Source organism: Tenrec ecaudatus, chromosome 10 (genome assembly GCF_050624435.1).
Source record: "Tenrec ecaudatus isolate mTenEca1 chromosome 10, mTenEca1.hap1, whole genome shotgun sequence".
NCBI classification, from domain to species: domain Eukaryota; kingdom Metazoa; phylum Chordata; class Mammalia; order Afrosoricida; family Tenrecidae; genus Tenrec; species Tenrec ecaudatus.
This window is the reverse complement of record NC_134539.1, coordinates 67,508,748-67,519,094: the sequence shown is the minus strand read 5'-3', so window position 1 is coordinate 67,519,094 and position 10,347 is coordinate 67,508,748. Positions and strand designations below refer to the sequence as shown.

Below are 10,347 nucleotides of genomic sequence, written 5' to 3'. Positions count from 1 at the left end.
TTTGTGAGGGAATTCCTGGAAACAAAATTACCCACCTAAATGAATGACAATCAGACAGACATTCATACAGGAAGCAGAGAGGACACCAATTAGACTAAACTCCAGGAAAAACTCATCAAGGCACCTAATAGATAAATTATCCAACATCAAGGAAAAAGGAAATTTTAAGAGCAGCAAGAGAAAATAAAGCTGTTACAGATCATGGTTCTCATGTTAGAGAATGCTCATATCTATCAGCAGATACCGTGAAGAGAAGAGAGTGGAGTAATATCTTCCGAAAGCTCTATGCTGCCAAACTATCTATTAAGATAGATGGACAAGGAAAAACTCCAAGAGTACGACATAAGAAACCAACCCTGCAGAAAATCCTTGCCAATGATTGACTGTGGTCAGAAGACCAACATCCGCCAAGCAAAGGCAGGAGATTACCATATAGTGCAACTCCATCCAGAAGTCAACACGCCAAAAACAACTCCTAAGATAACATTGCCTCAGAGGGAAAAGAAGGCAAGAATGAAGCCCTCCACATAAACGCAGCACACTGATATAAAAGGGGATAGGAAAAACACCCAACACAAAAGTTATGAGATGGCAGCAATGAATCCATAAATGGCCTGAACTTGCCGATAAAAAGACACGGGTTAGCAGCTTGGGTAAGAAAACATAACCTATCAATCTGTTGCCTGCCAGAGACACATCTTAGCTCAAAGACAAAAATATACGAAGAATAAAAGGCTTATGGAACACATGCCAGGCAAACAGCAACTTAAAATATCAGGGGTCCTCATGATGAGGGCAATGAATGTACAAATGTGCTTTACACAATTGATGTATGTATGGATTGTGATAAGACCTTTGTGATCTCCTATAAAAACGATTAAAAAAGAGAAAGAAACCACGATGCAGGTTTTCATAGCAAAAGAAAAAAAATCAGGGGTTGCAACCCTAATCTCTGACAAAATTGACCTAAAGGTGAAAACCATAACAAGGGATAAGATGGACACTTTAAAATGTTCAAAGGATCCATAGCACATGAAACAGTGAGTATCATAAATATATGCACTCCTATGAGAGACCTGAAAAATTTGTCAAAGAAAATATTGAAAAAATGATCAAAGAAATCTCAGACTCAACAACCACAGTAGGTGACTTTAATACACCACTATCAAAGAATGGTGGATCGTTGGGAAAGAAGCTCAGCTAGTAGGCTAGCGTGAAACACTATAATTAGGTGACTGGACCTGATAGAAATTTATAGAGTTCTTCATCTAAATGCAAAAACATTCACATCATTTTCAAGTGCTCATGGCTCATTTTAGAAAGTAGTCCATATGCTGGGACATAAGTCGAACCTGAGTGAATTCAAATGCATTGAGATTACTTAGCCATCTCTCTCCAACTACGATGGCATGAAGCTGGAGATCAACAAAAGGACGACCAGCAAAACAAGGGCAAACCATTGGAGGAGGAATAACAATCTTCTGCAACCCAAAAGGGTACTGGCCAAGACTAGAGAGGAAATTAGGAAGTTTTTTAGAAACTAATGAGAATGCAAATGCAATGTACCAAAACATATGGGATACAGCAAAAGCAATTATCTGAGGAAGTTTGATAGCAATCAATGCATATATGACAAAGGAAGAAAGACTTATTACTGATATGCTATCGCAAAACCTCCAGCAACTAGACCAGGGTCAACAGAAAAATCCCTCCAATAGCAAAAGAAAAGAAATATTAAAAATCAGGGCAGAATTAAATGACTGTGAGGACAAGAGAATACTATAAAATGTAAATGCATGAAAAAGCTGATTCTTGCTCTTTCCCTGTCCCTGCCAAGCAGTGTGGAGGCGGAGGCTCCTGTGTGTTCAAGATTCGGTCCCACCTGTAACCCACCACCATGGCCAAGGAAGGGACTGCTGCTGGAGGTGTCATGGACGTTAACACTGCTTTACAAGAGGCGCTGAAGACCGCCCTCATCCATGAGGGCCTAGCACGTGGAATTTGCAAAGTTGCGAAAACCTTAGACAAGCACCAAGCTCATCTTTGTGTGCTTGCATCCAACTGTGATGAGCCTATTGATGTCAAGTGAGTGGAGGCTCTGTGTGCTGAACACCAAATCGACGGCATTAAGGTGGACGACAACAAGAAATTAGGAGAGTGGGTGGGCCTCTGCAAAGTTGATAGACAAGGAAAACCCCAGGAAGTGCTTGATTGCAGTTATGTGGTTGTTAAGGACGATGGTGAAGAATCTCAAGCCAAGGATGTTATTGAAGAATACTTTAAGTGCAAAAAATGAGCAAATAAAACTTTGCTAATTGTTAAAAGAAAATGCTGGTTCTTTGAAAGGATCAACAGACCATTGGCAAACATAACCAAGGAAAGGAAGGAGAAAACATCAATAGACAGAATAAGGAATGAAACTTGGAAAATCACAATGAACCCCAAGAAGATTAAAAAGATAATCACAAAGTACTATGAAAGTCTGTATTCTAATGAATTCAACTACGTGTAAGACATGGACAAATACTTGGGAAAACAAATACAGAGACACTCATATATGTGTAAGAAAGAACTTTATATCAAAGAGTAATTGTACATTAAGAAAACATCCAGCCTGGTCTAGATCAAGTCCATAAGTCCAATATTAACCCATATAATGAATACCAGGCTATAAATTCCTCTTCAGACTCTTGCAACACATGAAATGATGCAAATGCAGGATGATTACAGACCAATGAGTGGAGAGTCTTGGGGATCCAGTAGTATTGGACATGGGTCTCCACATGGCTCTCCCAGCTCCAGGGTTCTGGCTCTATCAGCATAGCTCCATGTGTCTTGTCAGCAGGAAGACGAAGCAGAGTATGTGTGTCCCACATCAGAGAGGAAGATAGGAGTTCCCAGAATCCTCAGGTTAAGGCCATGCACACACAGAGGCATTATTGGCTATAATCTGATTGACAGACTAGACTACATTCCTTTGCAAGTTTACATGAGATAATGTAACTACCACACCTCCCTAGTTTATCCCACATAAAGATCAAGAACCTCAACAGACCAATTGCAAAAGAAGAAACATATATGTTTATCCAGAAACTACCAGTGGAAAAAAGCTCCCAGACCAGACAGTTTCACAGGATAATTTTACCAAGTGTTCAGGGAGGATCTGACATGAATTCTCTGCAAATTATTCCAGCACATAGAAAAAGACAGCAAACTCCCAAACTCATCCTACATAGCAAATATAATTTGATACCAAAACAGGGAAAGGATCCCACAGCAATAGAGAACTACAGAGCGAGATCCCTAATGAACAGAGATCCCAAATTCCTTTACAAAATATTGGCTAATAGAATACAAAAATATATAGAACATATCATCCATCATGATCAGATGGGATTTATTCTAGGGGTGCAGGGATGGTTGAACATATGAAAATCCATCAACATTATTCACCACATTGATAAAAACATGGATAAGAACTGCATAATAATATCAATAGATCCACAAAAAGCATTTGACAACATTCAACACCCATTCCTAATTAAGACACTCTAGAAGATAGGAATGGAAGAAAAATTCCTCCAAGTTAATACACGCTGTATATGAAGCCAACAGCCAACATCAAAGTCAATGGAGAAGAGACTAAAACAATCCCAATGAAAAAGGGGGCCAGACAAGGATGTCCCTTGTCCTCACTTCTATTCAACACCATTCTGCAAGTCCTAGTTAACAACATAATGTAGAGGAAGGACATTGAAATTATCTGTCTTGGAGAGGAGGAGGCGAAACTATTGATTTTTTACAAATAACAAGATTCTATACATCGAACATCCCAAAAGCTCCACTATAGGAGTACTGGCAGTGGTATAGGAATCTAGAAGAGTGACAGGGTACAAGATCAACAAACAAGCATCTATTGGTTTGTTATATACATTGGACAAAACCATGGAAGAAGAAATCAAGAATGCAGTATCCTTCAAAATAGCCGAGAACAAATTGAAATATCCAAGGATATATTTAACTGAAAGAAAAAAAAAAACAGTGATATAAGGAAAACTATAGAACCCTACTACAAGAAACCAAATACGATCTCCACCAGTGGAAGAATATCCCATGCTCATAGATTGGAAGACTCAATATAGTAAAGATGTCAATCTTACCCAAGGCACTATATAAGTTTAAAGCTATCCCAGTTCAAATACCAACAACTTTCTTCAAAGAATTGGAAAAACTGACCACCAATTTCACATGGAGAGGGAAGAATCCCAGAATTAGCAAAGAACTACTCCAGAAGAAGGACAAAGTTGGAGGGCTCGCTTTACCTGACTTTATAACCCACTATAAAGTCACAATGGTCAAAGCAGCATGGTACTGAAATTATAACTGATATTCAGACCAATGGAAAAGAGCAGAAAACCTGATATAAAACTGTCACCATATAGATAACTGATTTTCGACAAGAGCCAAAAAAAAAACAAAACATCAAAATGGGAGGTGGATGCCATCTTTAACAAGTGATGCTGGAAAAGAATGGATATCTACCTGTAGGAAAATGAAACAAGATGCTTACCTTACCCCATCCAAGAAAGCAAACTCAGGATGACTCATAGACCTAGAAGTAAAACCTATCAGGACCATCAATGACAGGAATTGGGACAAACTTAAAAACTGTGGTGCAGGGAATGCATAGGGTAACTGTAATAGGAATGGATACCCACACAAATGAAGCTATAATTGACAAGTGGGATTTACTAAGGATTAAATATCTATGTGTGTTGAAAGACTTCAGGACAGTAACAAGAGAATCCACAGACTGGGAGAGGATTTTTAGCAAAGACATCACAAAAAAAGGACTCATTGCGTAAATTTCCTCTATCCTCCTATCCTACAAAAAGAAGAAAACAGCTAACTCCCTGAGGAAGTGGGCAAAAAATCTGAACAGAGGTTTCACTATGAAGGAAACCCAAAAGGCCAATAAACATATGAGAAAATGTTCCTGATTGTTAGCCATCAGAGAAATACAAATTAACACAACTATGAGATACTACTTAACACCCTTGAGGATAGCCCAAATCAGAAAATCAGAGTGCAACAAATGTTGGAGGGGATGTAGTGAGTGAGATAGGAACTCTCCTCCACTGCTGGTGGTCGTGTAGATATGACAATCTTTGTAGGAAGCTCTTCAGCAATATTCAAAGTACATGAAAATTGAGTTACCTTACGAACTTGATATACCCAGAAGAGGTAAGAAATAGACCACGACCAGTCATCTGCACTCCAATATCTATTGTGGTGTAATTCACAATTGCAAAAATTGGAAACAACCTAAACTCTCATCAATAGATGAGTGGATTAGAAAACTAGCACATACACACAATGGAGTACTACACATAACTGATAATTGCATAAGCACATGGTCTCATGGGGAGAGTTGGAAGAAATTATGCTATGTGAAGTTAGCCAATCACAAAAGGACAAGTACAACTGAGTCCTCTAAGGTATGTATAAGCAGCACAGCAGGTGTAGAAGAAAAGCCACTTATCTCACACTTTACTGGCTGAGGTACAGGCAATCAGGTGGGACACAGACCAAACCCAATGATGTACATGTCATTCCAACACAAAGAAGGAAAAGGGGGATATAGGGGAAGGGAGGAGGGAGAAAAGTAGGGGGATGGGAGTGGAGACGATGGCACTGGTGGAGTACGGCACTAATTCACCCAGGGAGAGGGTATTGTTTATGTCTCCACAGAAATGGGAGTGTGAATGCAGATGGCACCACGGCACACCAAACCTTGAGAGTAACATAATCATATGGAGCAACTTGTAAACAGAGAGGGCTACAGGGTCAGCCCCAATCAGAGTCAAATTGACCCCCCTATAGAAGTAGGTGCTATAGAAGAAAGCACTAGGTTTGGGAGAGGGACCAGCCTGCCATGCCCACATAGAAGGAAACCAAAGAAGGAAAAAAGAGGGTAAGGAACTACACCCCATACTGGAACACCAAGCCTTGGCATAGCATCCCTGCACAGAGCTGCTAAGGCATGCAGGGCCGACAACAGCTCAAGACATGATGTCCCCTCACTGGGGCATACTTCCACAGAGTACAATACTGGGGACACATGGTGGGGAGTGAGCCCAGTCTGACCCCTATGACCCCCTCCACCCCACTGACAATGGGGTGAACCAAGAAGGGAATATACAGATAAGCAACAGGAGTAAAGCCAAGCCACAGAGCCACTAAGGAGTCCCCCAAACTTACTTCAAGCTAGTAGAGGCAATTCCCAGAACTCCCCCCAGGAATGGTGGGGAGATAGTCATAAAATTCAAGTGACAGACCTGGAATTATGTATGTTTTTTGGAGTTTTTTACTAGCTTTTCCCCTCCTTTTTATCAATCTTTTTTTTATTATTATTAGGGGCTCATACAACTCTTATCACAATCCATACATATACATACATCAATTGTATAAAGCACATCTGTATATTCTTTGCCTTAATCATTTTGAAGCATTTGCTCTCCACTTAAGCCCTTTGCATCAGGTCCTCTTTTTCCCCCTCCCTCCCCATTCTCCCCTCCCTCATGAGCCCTTGATAATTTATAACTAATTATTTTGCCATATCTTGCCCTTGTTTTGTCTCTATCATTGTTGTTTGCCTACCTATATAAGATAGGCTTGGGAAGCAAGCCCAAGGAGAAAGCAATGGGACCAATGGTTCGGGAGTGTGGATGTTACATAATCTGGTGTCAACATGAGACTATTAACAGTGGAGGGATTGAATTTAGCCTGTCAATTGGATCACAGCTTGATGACCTCATGTGGAGGAGCTACAGAGATAAATTGCTCACTGAAAGCCAGACCCACATTCTCTGCTTCGTCTTCCTGATGGCAAGCCAGATAGATTTATACTGATGGAGCCAGAGCCCTGGAGATGCTGAAGCCACATGAAAATCACGCCAGCACTGAGACATTTCCATTGCCACTGTGTCCGCAAGACGTCTACCCACCAGCCTGTGTTCTTCCTGCACTCTGCATCATTTCATGTGTTGCACGAGTCTGAAGAGGCATTTACAGACTGGTATCAGACATATGGGATAACATCAGACTTATAGGCTTGATCTGGACTGGGCTGGGATGTTTTCTTAATTTATAATTACTCTTTATATCAGCTCATTCTTATACACATATGAGTGTCTCTGTACTTGTTCTCTAGTCAACCCAGACTAACACAGGGAGAAACTTGGGGAGAGGAGGAGGCAGGGGAAGGGAGTGGTGAGCAAACAATGCCATAAATGGGAAAATATAGGGAATTAAAAACAACAACGAGGAGGACGTAGTGCTCCTGAGGATGTTGAAGCAACAGCAATGTAGCTGAGAGGAATTACTAAGAAGCAGAAGAAGGGCAGCATGATAGTTGGAAAGGAGGAAGGTAAAAGGAAACAGAGGAAAGATCTAGGAAGAAAAGCTGTGAATAGAGGTATAAATATAGGTGTGTACATATGTAAATATGTTAATTCATACAAAATGAGGTATTGGCCTATGCACACATATTTATAGGGCAATGCATTGAGGAAGTGGATGCACTTTGTGCCTCTCCTCAAGCCCTCCCTCAGTGCAAGAACACTTTGTTCAAACAACCTGGCATCCTGTGATGTACACCCTCCCAGCACGATCGCTGAAGACAAATGGGTGCATAAGCACACATGGTGAAGAAAGTTGTTGGTGCCTGGTTATCAAAACAGATAGTGTCTGGGGTCTTAAAGATTTGAAGTGAAACTAGTGGCATCTAGCAGAGAAGCAACAAGCCCACGTGAAAGAAGCACACCAGCCTGTGCAATCATGCGGTATCAACGGAATCAGGTAAAAGGCACTAGAAGACCCCAAACAAACAAACAAACAAAAAACATATTGTTGAGAATTAAGGGGATTGGAGCAGAGACCCCCCAAACCCATCTGTAGACAATAGGACATCCCCCCACGGCAGGGTCACAGGAAGGTATGAGTCAACCAGGGGGCAGTACAGCACCGATGGAACACACAATGTCCCTCTCATTCTTTGAGGCTTCCCCACCTGCCTTTCAAATCTGGCTAGACTGAAGCATGTACACTGGTACAGGTAAGAACTCATGACACACAGAATCCTGGTCAGATAAACCCCTCAGGAACAGAAATGGGAGTAATGATGCCAGGAAGGTAGTGGGAAGTTGAGGGGAGAGGGAGAGAGGAAACCAATCACAATGTTTGACACACACCCCACTCCCTCCGCGAGGGAGGTGAACAGAAATGTGGGTGAAGGAAGAAAGCACTCAGTGTAAGTCATGAAAATAAAAATAATGTATAATTTATCAAGGGGTCAAAAGTTGGAAGGGGGGAAGGGAGGGGAAAAGGAGGAACTTTTTGTTTTTCTAAAACAAATTTTAGAAAATAATAATGACAACATATATATAAATATGCTTTATAAAATTGATATATGGATTGTTATAAGAGCTGTATTAAAGTAAATACAATTAATTTTAAAAATAAGGAAGACTGAGAAAGAATCGATGCGTTTGCATGGTGGTGCTGGAGAATGTTGTAAGTACCATGGACTGCTAACAGGACAACCTGATCTCTGTTGGGAGAAGCAAGGCCACTGCAGTCCATAGTGACAAAGACGGTGAGACTTGATTTCACATCCTTTGGACATGCCAGGAGACATCAGTTACTGGAAAAGGCCATCATGCTTGGTAAAGTGGAGGAGGAGTAAAAGAGAAGAAGATGGATTAACACAGTGGTTTCAACAATGGGCTGAAGCATAGGAACAATTGTGAGGATGGCACAGGACTGGGCAGTGTTTCATTCTGTTGTGCCTAGGGTCACTATGGGTCGGTTCCAATTTGATGACACCTAACAATGACAACAACTAACAGTGAATAAGCATGCTGAAAGGATGCAGTCCTGAGACACTTTTCCTGATTTGAAACCAAGTAGTATTCCCTTGTTCGGTTTGAATAACTGCCTCCTGGCCCATGTACAGGTTCCATGGGAATCCAATGACGTGTTCTGGAATTCCCATTTTTCTCAGTGCTCTCCATAGTTATTTATTTTCCACACAGTCAAATCTCTTTGTGTAATCAATAAAAGTATATGGATTTTCTGGTATTCTCTGCTTTGAGCCAAGATTCATCTGATTTCAGCAATGACATCCCTGTTCCATGTCTTCTTTTGAATCTGTCTTGAATTTCTGGCAGCTCCCTATCAAGATACTGATGAAATCATTGGATCATTTGCAGCAAAATTTTACTTGCATTTATGTTGGGATCCCTTATAATACTGGGAAAGTCTGGCCAAACTTTGGCCTCACTAAAACTACAGACAATAGTTTTCACTGAAGGGAAGGCAGGTTAAGATCCTGCTTCCAATTCTTCTAGAGGACAGAATGCATCATGGCATTTCTAATGCATGAGAGCGGGCTTATTTCATTTGACTAGGGTTGTAGCCTACAAGTTATTAACAACTGGTTAACAGGCTTGGCTGCTAACCAAAAGGTTGGCTAGCAGTCGTCTAGAGATTGCAGCTCACCTTGGTTAGCTTCTAGTCACCTAGAGACTGCAGAAGAAAGATCTGCTTATGTAATTTTGGAAACCTATTAGAAACAGTATTCTAATAAAATCATTCCAATAAAAACAACAGAATAACACACCACCTGGTACTATGCCATCCTCACAACTATTATGCTTGAGCCCATTGTCTCAGCCACTATATTAATCCATCTTGTCAAATGTGCCCCCCCACCTCCACCTGTCTCTTCTTTATCATGCAGACTAATAAAGCCAAGTGTAAATATTTGTCTGGTTCTACTCTAGCCCACGTATCATCACCATGAAAAGTGGGGTCCATGCACACTGGTTGGATAGTTGATAGCCTGAAAAGGTTATAGCCTCACTGGTAAATTTAAATGTTCTAAGAATATAAAAGCAATCACAAGATCACCAACATTGATTTCAATATGACAGCTATATCAAAACAGGACACTGTCTATGTAAATGTTCATGAACGATTCGGGGGCCATAGCTTGACACTGTGCTAAAGGAGGATCAATTCAGATGGCATGCTGGAGCAAAGGACTATGTAAGCACAGAAGATACTAATTCTTCACAAAATATATATTTGCTGATTTGCTTGCTGGATGAAAATTATTTGGAGCCTGAATATCTATATTCACTAGTCATTTACAGACGTCCATGCCCAGAGCAGCAAAAAAAATTGTGTGACCCTATGTGCATGCTCCCACATGAGTGGACCTATAGAAGGTTTTATATTGGATGATTCTGTGCATCCAGGCCCTTTATACAGTATACCTACAGA

General features: G+C 40.8%; 1 pseudogene; it reads left to right on the top strand.

The window, feature by feature from the left end:
- Positions 1-1,897: 1,897 nt before the first annotated feature.
- Positions 1,898-2,296, top strand: LOC142457996 (small ribosomal subunit protein eS12-like; annotated as a pseudogene).
- The last annotated feature ends 8,051 nt before the right edge of the window (positions 2,297-10,347 follow it).